Genomic DNA, 20,081 nt, shown 5'->3' with positions numbered 1-20,081 from the left:
TATATATATAAATAAAACAAAACACACAACTTTACCATTTAACTGCCTCCTAAGTTTAGTTTCTTTAGGCACAAAATGCAGTACATAATGAATTCACATAAAATTACTAAAAAGCTGCTAAAAAAACAGTGTCATTAAAGTGGGCTTTTCACCACCACAGCTTTTTTACTCTGGCTTAAACTGTCATTTAAATTTGGCCTTCGACATGCCTCTTAATTTCTGCATGACATTTAATAATAAAATATTCACCACTGAAGTTCTTTATTACCAGACTAACACTGTGGTTATATGGTCAGCAGACTATAACTGATGTCCCCATTAAAAGGACTGGAACAGAGTATGTGAAACGCTACCTCATTTTTAAACGTGCTGCAAAAAAGACGACTACATTTATTCAAGTCCTATGGATGACTATTTTCTACACAAATACTTCATTTTTCCAAAGTATATGGTCACTCTGCTAATTATCAGACTTGGAAAGTCTATAGTAAGATTCAACATGCTATACAAATAAATGTGACTACCAATCAAATCTGCACATAGAACAAATCAGTGCTACATTTAATTTCATATACCGCAATCTTTTGATATTTGGTTTATTTAGGAGAAATTGCATTTTACCACTTGCCATTTTAAAGGTTTGGTTTACGAGTTTCTGCACAATGTAAGATTTTCTGTTATCAATATCGTTATGTTTGCTTGAAAAACCGTTCGATTTTGCTTTATTATTATTATTATTTATTATGCTGTTGTTCTCATTATTGTTATCATTGTTATATTATTTTAACATATTATAGTATTGCCGTTATTACTATTACGTTCTGCTTTTTCTTGTTATCTTTTGTTATCATTACTATTAAAACAAACGTGACCTTGCACAAAACTTTGTTTGCTTGTTATATTTACTACTTTACCATTCAAATGCCTCCTAAGATTAGTTTCTTTAAGCACACTATACTAATGAATTTACACAGAATTACATAGCATTTTTTCAGTAAACAGACATTGTTCATAGAGGCCTATAAGAAAAAACAGTCAGCAAGAGTTAATTGTTGTTAATGTATTAAAAGTGTATTTGTAGGGTACAACTGAGGATGGCGACTTCAGTCCATGTGGCCAACCCAGATGACCCTGAAAATCGCCAGCAGGCCATACTGGTGGCGACCAAAGAGGCTCGCCAGTACAGGGGAAAAAGGATAGTCTTCCCTACACCTCCACTGGAGTTGCTTAACCACACGACCGCCCTGGAGCATGCAGGGAAGCTCCTTGCGAAAGAGGGGATCCCCACACCGACGCATCAGCAGTATCTAGGAAAGATGGTCGTGCCATTTGGCCAGTATGAAAATGTACCTTTTCACTGGCTTGTTTCAGTAAAGTATATTATATATGGTAAGTATATTGCATGTAATACCTTTTATAATCTATGCATTTTCACTGCATGCGTAAAAAATGTGTACCTGTTTGTGCAAAACTACAGCTATTAGTGAACATTTGCAAAGTTTGCAATACTCATGATTACAGTCGCAGTTAATGTTGATTGTACTGAATTTATGTCCTGTAAGTGATTGCAGCATACTTGACATGCACAGAGCTGAGGTGACAAACAAAAATGCAGTGATCATGAACCAGTGGGTGAAAAACTACCTCACTGAATTTGCAGAGAGCTTCCCACAAGTTTCCATTCTCCTTGAGGCCAACATAGATGTTTCTACGGCTTTAAGGAGATGTGGGAGCTCTACTATCAGTACTCCACTCTAAAGAACAGGCCAGAGCTATTTACTGATGAGCAGAGGGAGATCATTCAGAAAGCGTACACATCTGTGAGGAGATGGTTACACACACCTCTGACCCACATCATGGGTATGATGAAGAGGTTCAAGAAGTATATTAATCAAAAGGAGCAAGTAAGAGTTACCAAAAGAAAGAAGGGTGGCAGAACAATGGAAAAAAATGCTCAACTGCCTAGTGATATTTTACCACATCAATCAAATGTGTTTTAAATGTATTTATTAAAAACTGGGAAATCAATTTTTCATAGTTACAATACATTTATTCTTTCCCCAACAGCAGGCAAGAACTTCCATGTGACCCCTCATCATGGCCAGGTGATGCTGCACTGTTAGATGCAGGTCAGTCTGTGGAAGGTAAGTGAGAAAGTGTGTTAACAGAAATCAAGTCCTTTTTAGAAACATTTTACAACATTCCTTGTTCTGTAAATTGGTAGATATGCTCCCAAGAGCCACGGCAGTCAGAGCCAATTGTCAGATCCATGAAGTCCAAGTCCACTGTTCATCCCCGGCAGTCTGAATCACCAGCCACCACGCAGGATCATGTGACCCAAAAAGCTCAATGATGTTCAATGATACTGCAATGCTGTGATTTTTAAGCGTTGCCCCTTCCCCCCAATAAATCTATTTTAATAAATATAATCAACACCTGGAGTATATATTTTTTAAACACAGATACTGTATAGACTGCAGGTGAAGAATGTCCCTCTGCTGAGCCAAATAAAAGGCAAACCATTATCATGAACACTGCAGCCTTTCACAAAAATGGTCTAGTTCAATGATATCAGATAATGTTGAACGTATTGCAGAAGTTATAAATTTAAAAATAACTTTTGGCACAAGTCCCTTCATAAAGAGATGTGATTAATGTAAATAAATCAGGAAGACAAAGCATTCTCACACAATATAGTTTTGATACTGTATGAAAATACTGTATGTATTTTAAGGATTCCATGCAGTTAGTGTCACTCCTTGACATATGCAAATGAGGCAGTAGCGATCAAATTTTAAACAAGCTTGTGCTGACGAATCCTGGGTAGAGATGACTGTACTTCAATCCAGCCAACTTCAACTGAAAGCAAACTGTGTCCTCTGTTGAGCTTGATGTCAATAGCACTGATATCTGTGAATGCCTGTACTTGTTGAATCTTGATCTATACCCAGTTCACACCTACAGAACATACACAAGAGATGTACATTGTACAGAGAGCTACAAAACATACACATGTCCTGCAAACGCAACAGAATCGTTTCTAACTTTAGTACAGTGAATATCAGGGGAGAGCGCGAACGCAGTCCCCCACTACCAGAAATTATGCAGTCGAGATTCCCACATTTGGGGAATTCGCAGGGGTCAGCACAGCCGGAGTGCAATGGCTGAGCCTCGCCCTGGGTGAACCACCTTCTTGATCATGGTATCTCCCCTGCCAGGTAAGTATGAATTGCAGCTCCATCAGCTAGTGACTGCACCACCACACACAGCCTTTACCATTAGGGAGAGGAAGCCAGCTTTAATCATTACACAAACGTGCACCACTAAAACACCACAGTCTACACATGCTGCAAAAATAACACTACATTTATTCCATCTAAAGCCGAATGTTGACCAATATTGTCTAAGCAAGCAGACAGTACGATACTTCCCATGATGCACTGCGGCTGAATATGGAACGAGATCCACAGTGTTCAGGAAAATGCGTTTATAAATCAATACATCTGCACTTTACACTAAAAAGAGTCGGTACAAAACAACTGACACAACACTGTACTGTAATCAGTAGGAGACAAGAACAGTGAGTTTTATTAAGATAGTGTTAAAGCCCCGATACAGTTACCTCCCCCTCCCCCCGTTTGAGGGTAAGGAGGAGAGTTAGATCGAAGATGTAAACAACATCAACATCCGATAACGTTTATTTATTGCACATTAATGAAGGATAAAGTGTGAAATCTTTGCATTTGTAATTCCAGGTGACTTTAATCAGAATATTTGAACAAAGATTGTTAAACAAGCACAAACAAGAGAGAACGTTTCTGTGTCCGACCGCTAATTTGATCCCGGACACAATGTTCCCGATAAATAGTTCCGGATAAATAGTTCCGTGTGCTACAAGTTGATGTCCGCTGCAGAGAGAAATTGTGATTATAAGCGTGTAAAACGCGCGACTTTAAAGAACAGAGTAAGTTGTATAAAATCACACCGGCTTTAAATAAACCCCCTTAAATCCCCCTTTTCTGTGGTGAAGTGTGAATATAGAGAGATGACATAAAGCCCTGAAATAAAGGGAAACAGAAATAATCCGGACACAGAAACACAAGTGTTGTATTCGAGCTAGACTAATGTAGCGTTATAACGTTTCTTTAACAGTACAGAGGGGGTGCACCGTTCCCGGAGGTACTGCAATACCGGGTCGATGCGTGGAGTGGACGGAGCAAGCCCCTATTCCATCTCCCTGTTCCAAAAATCAATTTAATATATGGTCCCCGGGTAGGGGACGTATCAGATATTAAACTGATAAGAACAGATACTACACTTGATCTTAGCCAAAAGGCCGAGAAGCGATACCTACAACTACACACAAGAAACGGTGTCATTCTACACAAGTGGAAACACGAGGACGGTAAATACCGTTTTCTCTTCATATCCGCGAATAACATCATTCAATACATGGCTAACATTTTGTTCATGTTAAAATCAGCAGAGGAAAATGTCTATGTAAGTAATCCTTAACACCTAAACACAAAGGAAACGATAATGAATTCAAAAAGCGACCAATCAGAGACGAGAATACAAACTCCTCCACACTACAAGATCACACTGGGTTAGAAAGTAGTTTTCAAAACAAACCATTAAACTGCTTTAAAATCATTCAGTTGTAACAACAAACATGGAAAACCAAATGTGGGGAATTTAAAGAGATGTTACAAATGTCCATGAATTATATAACAGTGCCTCTCAGTGGTCAAATGTGGTATTGCAGAAGAAAAAAACGGCGTTAATTAATAACCTACTATATTCGGGGTTAAACTTTTTATACACGAGGCTTTCTCGGTGAAAACAAGATTAATTATGGCCAATAAATATAAACACAGGCAACCTAAACACAATAAGAAGTCAGAATCACCAAACTGCATGTGAATTTCACCTGAATTTCAATAAACCGATTTATAGCAATTACATAAAAAGCCTTTACTATTTGTGGTGCAAAGGATGAAAACATTTACCAATAAAATCACTGTAACGCCACTAAAACACGAACAACGTTGTCAGCAGTCCTAAATGTAGTAAAAAGGAAAGTAAGGTGGTCTTTATAAATGCGCCACTAGGCCTCCATTTTCACACAGCACTTTAGAGGCCTGTTTAATTATATACAGCTCTGACTACCTTCATTACATTTACTCTGGACATACAGTGTTTCACAACATTTAACACATTAAGAAGATACTTATGTCTCCAAAATAAATAAATAAATCACCTTTTGTGAAACTTACACAATGTCACGAATCGCCAAAAATCCAAAACCATCTGATGGTAAAATTATAAGTAAGAAAAACATTTCCAATCATAAAAACAAAAGTGTTTCACTGTTTCTCACTCTTACCGTTTACACGTATAAAGAAAAGAGCTTTAATTACTCTACTTATTAGTCCTGATAAGCGAATTTTAGACAGAATGTAAGTCGTTCGCTGAAAATTGTAATCACCTGCTGCTACTGAACAATCAGCTCCACCTCAGCGCCCCCTAGGGGTCTAATTCAAAACAACGGGACGAAAAGTAAAGCCCTCATGATGACATGTCCATACTGTCTTTAAAATGACTGCAATAAATTAATACACAGGCTCAAAACCCGGTCTTGGTGTTCACACTGTCCTACGGATTTGGTAGTGAACTGTACTTATATAATTAGGTAAATTATACACTATAATGTACAGGGCAGGCTGTAGTCCAGGGACAGGTTGGCAACCTGGTGGTTAATAAAGTAGCTCCTTGTGGGTTATTTCAGTCTCTCTGTCCCCCTCCATCATATTCTGTGCCTGTTGGCCACAACAAATGAGGCATGGCCACCCCTTAAATCTTAATTCATCTCAATTAAATATGAACAATTTGCATTTGAGCTCTTATTCTTTCTATTGGTTTCCTATAAATTGTACACCTTTCATAATAAACAATAGATTTGTACTTTTTGTTCAAAATTCATGGTAAACAATGTTTGACCATTCACTTGGCCCAGTACAGGGGTGTCAGGCCTCAGCTTCAGACTATACAGTCTCGGTTTAGTAATGAAGAAATATACTCCAGGTGTTAATTCTATTAAGTAAAATAGATTTATTGGAACAAAGCACAATAACGGTAACACTTGAAAAAACAACACAGCACAACATTATTCAATGAAATGCAACTATGTACTAGTTTTATAGCTGAAACGAAATTAAGTAATCGACAATTTGTGATTATAATAGGTGTGATGTAGAATAGAGTTCACTTTATGTCTCCACATCACTTTAATAAACATAGTGCACTAACTGTGGAAAACACACACACACACACACACACACACACACACACACACACACACACACACACACACACACACACACACACAAGCATTTAAAAACATTAAAGTTTGTACGACCCTTCAATTTTCAGCTGGTCGACAACAGACATCATTTTTGCAGGGCAGACTATTATTTATTTTTTTATTTTTTTTAATGTCCCTGGGCAGTTTGGCCACAGAGTGTACAGAGTAGGAGTTTTCCCACCCTCAACAGTTTCCACTTATGCTGGTAGAATGTAGATCTTGCACAGCTCTCGGTGCTGTGTAATGTGCAAGTCTTTTTTAGCAGGCAATATGTGCACTGCCCAAGAGAGCGACATGGAGAGAGTGGCTTGACCAGTAATACAAAGAGGTACAGTGAAGGGGTCATCGCCAATGAGAGTTATATTGGATTGGGTGAAATCCACATCATTCCACATAAAAGAGTCCAGGCTGAATCACCTCTTCCTCGGGACCAGGTCTGTAGTTGATGATGTACTGGAGAGAGAAGGGGCCAGAATCGCCCATACTCTGGCTGAAAACTGGAGCAGCTCCTCATGGTGCCGTTCTTTGCCACCAAACACTGCATCTGAGCCCCTGTCCGTGTTTCACCGCACAATGCCGCTTATCAGGTAAACCTGAAAGCTGCACAGTGGGGACCTGAACATTACGACTAAGTGTAATTGAATAAAGACATGGTTATGTGTTTCCTTTGTTACAAGTATACAGACTACATTTGTGTACCTCGAAATATATTAGACAGAGCCTTGTGAAATCCCTCCAGGCTGTTGCTTCCATGCAGACATTTGTAGTAGGACACGTCAACGTCGTTGATGGTCTTGCTGCGTACCACTCTGTACATGATTGTGTTTGGCGGATCCTGGATGCACTCCAGGTGTCGTTGCTCTTGCCCACACCTCATCAATGGCCTCTGTAAATACACACATTCCATACATTAATACAGTGTATAATGTTCACTTTGTGTTCTACACCATCATTATGGAACATTTTTTAGGTCTTTGACTCACCGGGTGTTTTGAAGAGGCTCACTCCATTTTTTGTCCAGCCCAATGGGACCTTTCAGCTTTTCAATGACCAGGCTGATGAGCCAGAAGGTTTCCTGGGCCACCAGGGTGACCATCTGCTAGGGTTGCAATGGGGCGAAAACTTTCCATGATAACTTCACCTGGGGAATTTTTGAAATATCCCAAGTTGGAAAATTACTGGAAACTTACTGGAAATTTATGGGAATTCATTAGAAAATTTGGGGAAATGTATATAAACTGTATCATATAAAAGCATAAATACAAAAATTTTTTCAAGAATGATGGGAAGGCAAATATATATATATATATATATATATATATATATATATATATATATATATATATATATATATATAGTTTGTGCTTCAAGGAGAAAAACCTGTATGTCTTTTGTGTTATGAATTAGTGGTGGTTGTCAAAGATACAATCTATGTTGGCATTTAAAGCAAAGTTAATGTCATAACTTGTTATTTATCCTTATATTTTGATTGTTGATTGATGGAGTAATGTGAGTTTCATAAGCTGACAAATTAAAAGGATTTATGTTATAATAGAGCAACAAGCAAACATTTCTTTTTGCAAATATATATTTAATATTTGTAAGTTGAATAATAAAAATCCAGAGTTATTTAACATTAAGTAGTTGCATTTATTTTACATTACATTTAGTTACATTTATCTACATTTATACTGCCTCAAAGTTACATCTGGCCCTTTGAGGGCAACCATTATGCTGATGTGGCCCTCGGTGAAAATGAGTTTGACACCCCTGGTCTAAATGAATAAATACTCCTCAATCAGCATGCTTGCTAAAACAAACTATATCCTACTATATACAATAGTTCAGTCAAAGGTTTGGACAAATCACATTTTTTTGTTTTTCAAAGAAGTATCTTATGCTCATTTAAGCCTGATTTATTTGATTATGATGAAGAAAAACAGTAATATTATGAAAATTGTGTAAACTTTAACTTATATTAAGCAAAGAATCCTGAAAAATGATAACATTATAAATTATGAGGTGCACAACAACTCTAAAACTGAGGAGAAATCCTCCTTGCATCACATAAATACATTATATTTTAAATTATATTACATCAGAAAGCCATTGTAATAATCATGGGCGAGGCTTCAGCACCCCTAAAAAGGAGCTCAGCACCCCTAAAACCCCCGTAGTTCAGGCCCGTAGCCAGCCTATTGAAAGGGGTGGTTCTTTTTTATAAAAAGTGGACCTTTTTGCAGTTTTTCTCCTCCTTTTGTATTTAATTATGAGGTTCAAATACTTCATTTTGGTGACGTGCTGGATTAGCTTGTCTGCTGGTATCTTAACGAGCACGCTTTTTGATGCACCTAAATTATTTACTGCATTGTTGTCAAATTGCTTCCTCATTTACCACCTTTGTCAGTCCATACACAGTTCATAAATTTAAAGACCACACTAACAACAGAACAGATTTAATGAACTTTACTGAAGTATTAATAATAATTATTTTCATCATCATTTCTTGACTCTCTGTCAATGCCTCTTTGCTTGTTGCTGTATTTGTCTTGACACTTATGGATTTAGTACAATGGTCAGTTCCAATCTTCTTGGGTGCAATTTGGAGAATATGTTCACAGCTTCATCCAGGTTGACTGCCATTTCATCGTGTGTACGGATGAGGGCCAGGGATGACAAGCGGTCCTCTCCCATGCTGCTATGCATGAATGTGTTCAGTCTCCGGAGAGTGCTGGCCGACCGTTCACATTCACATGAGGTGACTGGCAGAGTACAAGCTATTTTGAGAAGCTTGAAGATGTTTTGGTAGATCAGCGCATCACATTGTTTGATTGCCTCAGCACATGAAGTTGGCCTTTGTTCTGATGGCTTGTTTTGCCACTTCAGTGTCCAGCATTTCAGTTTCTGGTCAATCAGCTCTGGTGAAGGTAAGTCATCTTGGTAAAGTTGGACTACTTCAGAAATGTCCACTGTCACACCTGAGTTGCACTGTATAGACGGAATTAGACCCAGGAGCCTTGATGCGGTTACAGATAGAGGACTGAATCTGGATTCAAACTCCAAGATGCAGAGATGGGGGACTCGAGTCATATGACTTGACTCGAGTCGGACTTAAGTCGCACATTTGAGACTTGAGACTTGCTTGACAAATATTAAAAAAAGACTCGACTTGACTTTGACTTGACATTCATGACTTGAGACTTGACTCGGACTTGAGTTAAATGACTCGAAATAACTTGTTTTTTTTGTTTGTTTGTTTTTTAATCTGTTTTTAAACGCACACAAGAGCGTAATCTAACCACGTGACGCAGCAGGCAAGCAGAGGGAGCGCGTGCACTAATAAACCTTAACAGTCGTGACGAAACATGGAAGGCGCGACACCAAAAATAATTAAGTTCAGGTACCGGGATTTTGTGCAAGATGAGAAGAGAAGAACAGCAGTATGCGACCACATCGCTCACAATTGATTGACAAAGTTCTATCAAATAAAATTTTTTGCAAGCGCAATGTAGTGTAAATGGTTGGTCACTGTTTATGTGGAAATGTCAGCTTTTTTGCAATAGCACTTATAATTGGTCTTCAGTGTTAGGCTTTGAGTGAAAAGCCTATGGATCATTTATGGGGATGCATATATATAAAAAACATAAATATAAATATAAAAATAAAAAACCACTGAGTTGCAAGCACAGCCATATTCTTGTCTCGCATGCACACACACACACACACACACACACATTCAATTTAAAGGGACAGTTCACCTAAAAATGAAAATTCTGTCATTTTCTCACCCTCATGATGTTACAAACCTGTATAAATTTCTTTGTTCTGATGAACACGGAGGAAGATATTTTAAAGAATGTTTGTAACCAAACCCTTCATGAGCCCCATTCACTTCTATAGTATTCTTTTATCCCACTATGGAAGTGAATGGGGCTCATGAATGGTTTGGTTACAAACAGTCCTCAAAATATCTACATGTGTGTTCATCAAAACAAAGTAATTTATACAAGTTTGTAACATCATGAGGGTTAGAAAAAGATGACAGTATTTAAATTTTTTGGTGAACTGTCCCTTTAATTAATAAATTACACTCACTCCAATCATCTCTCTCTCTCGCTCTCTCTCTCTCTCTCTCTCTCTCTCTCTCTATAGTTCACTTCAAGGTTTGTGGGATTCAATAATTTCCATTTTTTGATTGACGTGATTGATTGTTGTTGTTATTCTGTTGATAAAAAGGAAGGATCTAATGTAAGGATGTGTTCATGTCCCATTAAAAGGGAATGTCTGTTCAAAAAATGCCATTTGGTTGCATAGAAACCTTTTTTTTATATCTACTTTTCCATGGTCTTCTGCCATGTTTGAGGCATATTGAAACTTTTCATGCTTTTATGTTGGCCTTATTTCAGCTACATTTACATCTTATTCTTTGTAGTTTTGATTTTTATTCATTTTTAGATTTTTATTGTTTTTACAACTCACCTGTATGTGGACACCTTTTAAAAATAAATGCATATAATCATTTTTTAGTGCAAATAAAACATAGTCCATAAATACTGTAGATTTAACTTTGTTTAATATATACTGTACATTTAGTTAAATCATCAAACATATGTATGATTTGCCAGTGACTTGCTTGACTCAAGCTACGACTTGACTTGACTTGCTTGACATAAAGCAGTGACTTGACTTGACTTGACTTGACTTGACTTGACTCTCACAAAAAATGACTCGGACTTGCTTGAGACTTGAAGGTTAAGACTTGAGACTTACTTGTGACTTGCACATGTGTGACTTACTCCCACCTCTGCCAAGATGACATGGTCTAGGAAAGGTATAGCCATGTTGTGATGATAGTAGTCCTTCACAGTTTCAGCAGGTACATTTTCTCTCTGTGTCTGCCTTCCAGCAACACGTGGTTGATTGGTAGGCTCAACATCGACCTGAGCAGCCATCCTGATGATGCTTGTAGATCTGGTTGAAGTCATCCTCAATTGTTTCACGTAGCTCCTTGTAGATATTGTATTACCATCAGACGATATTCTGTGACCCTTAATTAGTATGTTTAATTGCTGTTTTCATAACTCTTAAGCAAATTAAATAAGTTGTTGTGAAATTTAAACGGGTCTCAGTTCAGAGAAACGACCAAATGACCGGTCCTGTCAGAGGCCGTTTTGCTGTGCACGCATGGTCGCGCGCTCTGATTGAGTTCAGCTGAACGCGGGGAAAACATCCCCTTAGCAAATGGTGTCATCCTCTTCTGTTCTTCTACTTCTCCTCTGTACCTGCACCGCTCAGCACGACCGTCATCCAGCGCCAAACACACGCAGAGTGAGAACCCGTTATGTAGTGTTGTGAATCAACTAAGTTGCTCCAAAGCTTCTTTCCTTTTACCTAGAGTGGTTCCGATTCCAAAACCATATCGGAGAGTACTGGAGTCAGTATCCTGAATCACCATGGTACACCTATAATAAGTGTTTATTTTCGGACTATTTTAGTCCAGCGGGTCGCCGCTGCTGTGGAGTAGCACAGGACCTGGGTGACTCGTCCATAGTGTGTGTGTGTGTGTGTGTGTGTGTGTGTGTGTGTGTGTGTGTGTGGCCTGCCAGTGAGCAAAGGACAGCTCTGTAAAAGAAAAAAGACAGATTCAGGTGAGAGACAAGGGACAGTCCATAATGACCTGTTTTTTTTTTTTTTTGTTTTTTTTTTTTGTTCTTCTGAAAAGTGTTAAGCAAGCTAAAGTAACAGATAATGTAAACTGTTGTTGTATCAAATTACTTATCTATTTTTTCTATTTAAAATGACGTGCCTCTGTGTGCCTTTTGATCATATCCTTAGAATCTGTAAATGGTCTCCATGCAAACTTTCTGAAGCGCAAGAGTGAGGCTGGTACAGTTCAGGACATGCTAGCATACAAACTCCTAGATTTGGAAATGTTCCCTTCACTGAAAACTGTTATGCAGGTTGCCTTGACAATACCAGTTAGCAGCTGTACATGTGAGTGGTCTTTTAGTGCCTTGCGTCGGCTCCATACATGGCTCAGGCCCTAAAACTCTGACCCTAGACCCTGGCATGGTCAATGGTATCAAAAGCTGCACTAAGATCAAGTAATACTAGCAAAGAGACACAACCCTGATCAGAGGCCAGTAACACGTCATTTACAACTGTAACCAGTGCTGTCTCTGTGCTATGATGAGGCCTAAATCCTGACTGATACATTTCCTGAATATTATTCCTACAGTATGTAGGTATGAGCATAACTGCTGAGCTACAACCTTTTATAGGATCTTGGCAATAAAGGGGAGGTTTGATATTGGCCTATAGGTGGACAGCTGGGTTTGGTCGAGGTCAGGTTTTTTAATTAAAGGTTTGATAACTGCCAGCTTAAAAGATTTCTGCACATAGCAGGTGCTTAGGGAAGAATTTATTATCTTTAGAATGGGTTGGAGAGCTACTGGTGGTATATGTTTAAAGAAACACTTGGGTTAAGGATCCAGTATGCAGGTTGATCATTTTGAACCTTTTATAGGATCTTGGCAATAAAGGGGAGGTTTGATATTGGCCTATAGGTGGACAGCTGTTTGGTCAGTCAGTTTTTGAAATTAAAGGTTGATAACTGCCAGCTTAAAAGATTCTGCACATAGCAGTTGCTTAGGAAAATTATTATCTTAAATGGTTGGAGAGCTACTGGTGGTATATGTTTAAAGAAACACTTGGGTTAAGGATCCAGTATGCAGGTTGATCATTTTGAAGATGAAATCAGTGAAAATAAGTCATTTTTCAAGTCTCTTTTTAATCTCTTGATTAAAACGGTCTAAATACTGATCAAAAACAGTAATATTATCTACGGCATTATCTATAAATTTGTTTGGTATAATGGTCTGAATTTTATGTCTGATGTTACCAATTTTTCCATTGAAATAATTCATGAAGTCTGCAACAAACAGATGGTGTGCGCTATGTGACAGTGTTTTTATTCCTAGTTAATTTTGCTACACTCACTCACTCATTTTCTACCGCTTATCCAAACTACCTCGGGTCACGGGGAGCCTGTGCCTATCTTAGGCATCATCGGGCATCAAGGCAGGATACACCCTGGACGGAGTGCCAACCCATCGCAGGGCACACACACACTCTCTCATTCACGCACGCACTCACACACTACGGACAATTTTCCAGAGATGCCAATCAACCTACCATGCATGTCTTTGGACCGGGGGAGGAAACCGGAGTACCCGGAGGAAACCCCAGAGGCACGGGGAGAACATGCAAACTCCACACACACAAGGCGGAGGCGGGAATCGCACCCCCAACCCTGGAGGTGTGAGGCGAACGTGCTAACCACTAAGCCACCGTGCCCCCCATTTTGCTACAGTTTTAAATAAAAATTTAGGATTCTTTTAAGTTATTTTTAATAAGGCTGGAGAAATACACAGATCTAGCAGCACTAAGAGATTTATTGTCTGTGATATCTGTGAAGGCCTGTACTTCTTGAATCTTGATCTTTCCCCAGGTACCACTTACAGAATATACTAATGATGTAACGATTCATTTATTTTCTTGATGCATCAATTATTAATCCTGGTGATGCATATGCATCGATCTTGAAACATGGAGTTTTGAATCGTGAATTCTATGTTTTTGTTAAGAATTGATAAAAAATAATAAAAATGAAGGAATCACAATTATATAACTATCACCTGTTAAAAATAAATTGAAACTTTAAATTAGTTGAATCTGCGTAGTCACGTGCAGTCAGTGCTCTCCAATTCGTGCCGTTTGCTATCTTTCGCATATGCTTTTTGCACTATGGAGGGCAACGAGGGAGAGATGTGCAAGGCACCAGCCAATATGAGATCAAAGGTTTTGGAATACTTGTTTTCACAAAAATAAAAAACAAAAATGAAAAGACAAGTCAGTAATGATCAGGACATTCTGAAACTGAGGACACCCATTAAGATTGCTTCTACTATGATGTGTAAAAAACAGCCAACCGTGTCCGTGATTGTACCTCTCCAGGCTAAACTATTGAAACGTCTCAAGCCTTGCGAAGACGATACAGACATGACTTGAGAAATGGAAATCCCTGATGACAGCAGACTTTTCATGTCGGTTCTATTTACAGATAATATATCTCTGTCAATAGCAAAAGTATTCCAAATGCACTGCAATTTTTATTATTAAGACTTCATTGTTGCTTGTATCAAAAACTTTATTAACACAACGTTGTTCATATTTTTCATTTTTACTTGGTAAAAAAACTAATTGTATTTTTCCATTTCTTTGCTAGCATGAACATTGGACCCCAGCTTCAAATGGCTACTATTTTTATAAAATGAGGAAAGAAAAATTATCTTCATTAAACTCACAGTTTAGGCCTTAAACATTATGTTTGCAACTTCCCTTATTTTCAAGAACCAAATGCTAGCTAATTAACTGTAATTACTTTATTATTTAAAAACTGTAAATAATCTATTCTAGTCACGTTGTGTTTATAATTATATGACTACTGGAGCTAGTATTTTTATTTAATTTTGTTACAGATTCACATGGTACAGCGGGAGGCTGCCTTTGATGCTATTTTAATTTGTTAATAATGAGTAATGTGTGTAACTGAAAGGATATTTATACTTTAAGTTTGCGGATGACACGACTGTGGTGGGTCTCATTAGCAACAAAAATGAGACAAACTACAGGAGCGAGGTGAGACGCCTGGCTGGGTGGTGCAGTGACAACAATCTGTCTCTGAATGTGGAGAAAACAAACAGATTGTTGTTGACTTCAGGAGAGCGCACACTCAGCATGCTCCTTTGACCAACCATGCTCCTCTGATCAACGGTGCGATTGTGGAGAGAGTGAGCAGCACCGAGTTCCTGGGTGTGCACATCACAGACGACCTCTCCTGGACTGAAAACACAGCAGCACTGGCCAAGAAATCACAGCAGTGAAAGTGAAAGTGACGTGACATACAGCTAAGTACGGTGACCCATACTCAGAATTTGTTCTCTGCATTTAACCCATCCCAAGTGCACACACACAGCAGTGAACACACACACCGTGAACACACACCCAGAGCAGTGGGCAGCCATTTATGCTGCTGCGCCCGGGGAGCAGTTGGGGGGCTCAAGGGCACCTCAGTCGTGGCCGGCCCGAGACTCGAACCCATAACCTTAGGGTTAGGAGTCAGACTCTCTAACCATTAGGCCACGACTTCCCCAGCAGCGTCTCTACTTCCTCTGCAAACTGAGAAGAGCCAGAGCTACGCCCCCATCATGTACACCTTCTACAGAGGCACCATCAAGAGCATTCTAACGAGCTGCATCACTGTGTGGAGCTGCCGGAAGACGCTACAACGCATAGTGAGAGCAGCTGAGAAGATCATTGGTGTCTCTCTCCCCTCCCTCCAGGACATTTACGGAACCCGTCTCACCCGCAAAGCCCTCTGCATTGCAGGTGATCCCACCCACCCGTCACATAGCTTCTTCATTCTGCTGCCATCATTCTGCTGCCATGTGGAGTCTCCAGGCCAGAACCAACAGATTGAAGGACAGCTTCATTCATCAGGCTGTCAGGAAGCTGAACTTGCTCCCGAACTTGCCCTCCCTTCCCTTTTCTGCCCCAGGCACCACAGAAATATGAGCCCCCAACCCCACCCCCCAGATCCCACATCCCCAGGTCTTTCCACTCCCACTTACATACAATGACATGCACCAGTCACTCTGTGCAGCATTGGTCTGCTCACTACCTCATTCAGAATAGAACTGACATCATCCTGCTTCCTCTTCAGTCAGGTTAAATAAAAAAACTGCTCTTTGAGCCCTTGTTCACTCAAATCAGACTGAATATGTTTTTTTGCACTACAGTCTTTTTTTTCTGCACTATTTGTTCACTTAACTGGTTTGCACTTTATCTGCCATGTGCCTTGCACTGCTTTATTTCATTTTCATTCATTCATTCATCTTCTACCGCTTATCCGAACTACCTCGGGTCACGGGGAGCCTGTGCCTATCTCAGGCGTCATCGGGCATCAAGGCAGGATACACCCTGGACGGAGTGCCAACCCATCACAGGGCACACACACACGCTCTCATTCACTCACGCAATCACACACTAGGGACAATTTTCCAGAGATGCCAATCAACCTACCATGCATGTCTTTGGACCGGGGGAGGAAACCGGAGTACCCGGAGGAAACCCCCTTATTTCATTTTTATTTTTTTAATTATTCTTCTACATGCCCTTATTTGTATAGTTGTATTTTATATTTTATATAGACTTTTAGGCGCTACTATTAGTGTTATCTGAATGCACATTGGGTCTGAAAGTAACGTAATTTCAATTCTCTGTATGTATGTACTGTACATGTGGAAGATTTGACTTGAAGACCTGACTTAACTAGATTTACAAAAATATTAGGAATCTATTGTTTAATATGAAAGGTGTACAATTAATATAAAACCAATAGAAAGAGTAAGAGCTGGAGAGCTAAAGTCTGTATATTTAACAATATTCAAATGCAAATTGTTCGTATTTAATTGAGATTAAGATTTAAGATTTAAGATTTGAATTAAGATTTAAGGGGTGGCCATGCCTCATTCATTGTGACCAACAGGCACAGAATATGATGGAGGGGGACAGAGAGACTGAAATAAAACAAGGAACTACTTTATTAACCACCAGGTTGCCAACCTTGGCCCTGGACTACAGCCTGCCCTGTACATTATAGTGTATAATTTACCTAATTATATAAGTACAGTTCACTACCAAATCCGTAGGACAGTGTGAACACCAAGACCGGGTTTTGAGCCTGTGTATTAATTTATTGCAGTCATTTTAAAGACAGTATGGACATGTCATCATGAGGCCTTTACTTTTCGTCCCGTTGTTTTGAATTAGACCCCTAGGGGGCGCTGAGGTGGAGCTGATTGTTCAGTAGCAGCAGGTGATTACAATTTTCAGCGAACGACTTACATTCTGTCTAAAATTCGCTTAGCAGGACTAATAAGTAGAGTAATTAAAGCTCTTTTCTTTATACGTGTAAACGGTAAGAGTGAGAAACCGTAAAACACTTTTGTTTTTATGATTGGAAATGTTTTTCTTATTTATAATTTTACCATCAGATGGTTTTGGATTTTTGGCGATTCGTGACATTGTGTAAGTTTCACAAAAGGTGATTTATTTATTTATTTTGGAGACATAAGTATCTTCTTAATGTGTTAAATGTTGTGAAACACTGTATGTCCAGAGTAAATGTAATGAAGGTAGTCAGAGCTGTATATAATTAAACAGGCCTCTAAAGTGCTGTGTGAAAATGGAGGCCTAGTGGCGCATTTATAAAGACCACCTTACTTTCCTTTTTACTACATTTAGGACTGCTGACAACGTTGTTCGTGTTTTAGTGGCGTTACAGTGATTTTATTGGTAAATGTTTTCATCCTTTGCACCACAAATAGTAAAGTTTTTTTATGTAATTGCTATAAATCGGTTTATGGTGAAATTCACATGCAGTTTGGTGATTCTGACTTCTTATTGTGTTTAGGTTGCCTGTGTTATATTTATTGGCCATAATTAATCTTGTTTTCACCGAGAAAGCCTCGTGTATAAAAAGTTTAACTCCGAATATAGTAGGTTATTAATTAACGCCGTTTTTCTTCTTCTGCAATACCACATTTGACCACTGAGAGGCACTGTTATATAATTCAGGTACATTTGTAACATCTCTTTAAATTCCCCACATTTGGTTTTCCATGTTTGTTGTTACAACTGAATGATTTTAAAGCAGTTTGTTGGTTTTTATTTTGAAAACTACTTTCTAACCCAGTGTGATCTTGTAGTGTGGAGGAGTTTGTATTCTCGTCTCTGATTGGTCGCTTTTTGAATTCATTATCGTTTCCTTTGTGTTTAGGTGTTAAGGATTACTTACATAGACATTTTCCTCTGCTGATTTTAACATGAACAAAATGTTAGCCATGTATTGAATGATGTTATTCGCGGATATGAAGAGAAAACGGTATTTACCGTCCTCGTGTTTCCACTTGTGTAGAATGACACCGTTTCTTGTGTGTAGTTGTAGGTATCGCTTCTCGGCCTTTTGGCTAAGATCAAGTGTAGTATCTGTTCTTATCAGTTTAATATCTGATACGTCCCCTACCCGGGGACCATATATTAAATTGATTTTTGGAACAGGGAGATGGAATAGGGGCTTGCTCCGTCCACTCCACGCATCGACCCGGTATTGCAGTACCTCCGGGAACGGTGCACCCCCTCTGTACTGTTAAAGAAACGTTATAACGCTACATTAGTCTAGCGCTAATACAACACTTGTGTTTCTGTGTCTGGATTATTTCTGTTTCTCTTTATTTCAGGGCTTTATGTCATCTCTCTATATTCACACTTCACCACAGAAAAGGGGGATTTAAGGGGGTTTATTTAAAGTCGGTGTGATTTTATACAACTTACTCTGTTCTTTAAAGTCGCGCGTTTTACACGCTTATAATCACAATTTCTCTCTAAGGCGGACATCCAACTTGTGGCACACGGAACTATTTATCCGGAACTGTTTATCGGGAATATTGTGTCCGGGTTCATATTAGCGGTCGGACACAGAAACGTTCTCTCTTGTTTGTGCTTGTTTAACAATCTTTGTTCAAATATTCTGATTATAGTCACCTGGAATTACAAGTGCAAAGATTTCACACATTATTCTTTATTAATGTGCAATAAATAAACGTTATCGGATGTTGATGTTGTTTACATCTTCGATCTAACTCTCCTCCTAACCCTCAAACCGGGGGGGAGGGGGGAGGTAACTGTATCGGGGCTTTAACACTATCTTAATAAAACTCACTGTTCTTGTCTCCTACTGATTACAGTACAGTGTTGTCAGTTGTTTTGTACCGACTCTTTTTAGTGTAAAGTGCAGATGTATTGATTTATAAACGCATTTTCCTGAACACTGTGGATCTCGTTCCATATTCAGCCGCAGTGCATCATGGGAAGTATCGTACTGTCTGCTTGCTTAGACAATATTGGTCAACATTCGGCTTTAGATGGAATAAATGTAGTGTTCTTTTTGCAGCATGTGTAGACTGTGGTGTTTTAGTGGTGCACGTTTGTGTAATGATTAAAGCTGGCTTCCTCTCCCTAATGGTAAAGGCTGTGTGTGGTGGTGCAGTCACTAGCTGATGGAGCTGCAATTCATACTTACCTGGCAGGGGAGATACCATGATCAAGAAGGTGGTTCACCCAGGGCGAGGCTCAGCCATTGCACTCCGGCTGTGCTGACCCCTGCGAATTCCCCAAATGTGGGAATCTCGACTGCATAATTTCTGGTAGTGGGGGACTGCGTTCGCGCTCTCCCCTGATATTCACTGTACTAAAGTTAGAAACGATTCTGTTGTGTTTGCAGGACTTGTGTATGTTTTGTAGCTCTCTGTACAATGTACATCTCTTGTGTATGTTCTGTAGGTGTGACCTGGGTATAGATCAAGATTCAGGAAGTACAGGCCTTCACAGATATCAGTGCTATTGACATCAAGCTCAACAGAGGACACAGTTTGCTTTCAGTTGAAGTTGGCTGGATTGAAGTACAGTCATCTCTACCCAGGATTCGTCAGCACAAGCTTGTTTAAAATTTGATCGCTACTGCCTCATTTGCATATGTCAAGGAGTGACACTAACTGCATGGAATCCTTAAAATACATACAGTATTTTCATACAG

The 20,081-nt window shown here is 39.1% G+C and overlaps 4 non-coding genes across 4 annotated transcripts; 2 read left to right on the top strand and 2 right to left on the bottom strand.

Moving 5' to 3' along the window:
- Positions 1-3,062: 3,062 nt before the first annotated feature.
- On the bottom strand, positions 3,063-3,226 carry LOC132849351 (U1 spliceosomal RNA). Its single transcript, XR_009648894.1, has one exon. It is a non-coding gene; the product is annotated as a U1 spliceosomal RNA (small nuclear RNA).
- A 931-nt stretch (positions 3,227-4,157) lies between these two features.
- On the bottom strand, positions 4,158-4,348 carry LOC132849337 (U2 spliceosomal RNA). Its single transcript, XR_009648880.1, has one exon. It is a non-coding gene; the product is annotated as a U2 spliceosomal RNA (small nuclear RNA).
- A 14,088-nt stretch (positions 4,349-18,436) lies between these two features.
- On the top strand, positions 18,437-18,627 carry LOC132849336 (U2 spliceosomal RNA). Its single transcript, XR_009648879.1, has one exon. It is a non-coding gene; the product is annotated as a U2 spliceosomal RNA (small nuclear RNA).
- A 933-nt stretch (positions 18,628-19,560) lies between these two features.
- On the top strand, positions 19,561-19,724 carry LOC132849339 (U1 spliceosomal RNA). The gene has a single exon (XR_009648882.1). It is a non-coding gene; the product is annotated as a U1 spliceosomal RNA (small nuclear RNA).
- The last annotated feature ends 357 nt before the right edge of the window (positions 19,725-20,081 follow it).

This window comes from Tachysurus vachellii, chromosome 7, assembly GCF_030014155.1.
Source record: "Tachysurus vachellii isolate PV-2020 chromosome 7, HZAU_Pvac_v1, whole genome shotgun sequence".
Lineage (NCBI taxonomy): Eukaryota > Metazoa > Chordata > Actinopteri > Siluriformes > Bagridae > Tachysurus > Tachysurus vachellii.
Note: the sequence above shows the minus strand (reverse complement) of the source record. Positions and strands in the feature narration are given on the sequence as shown.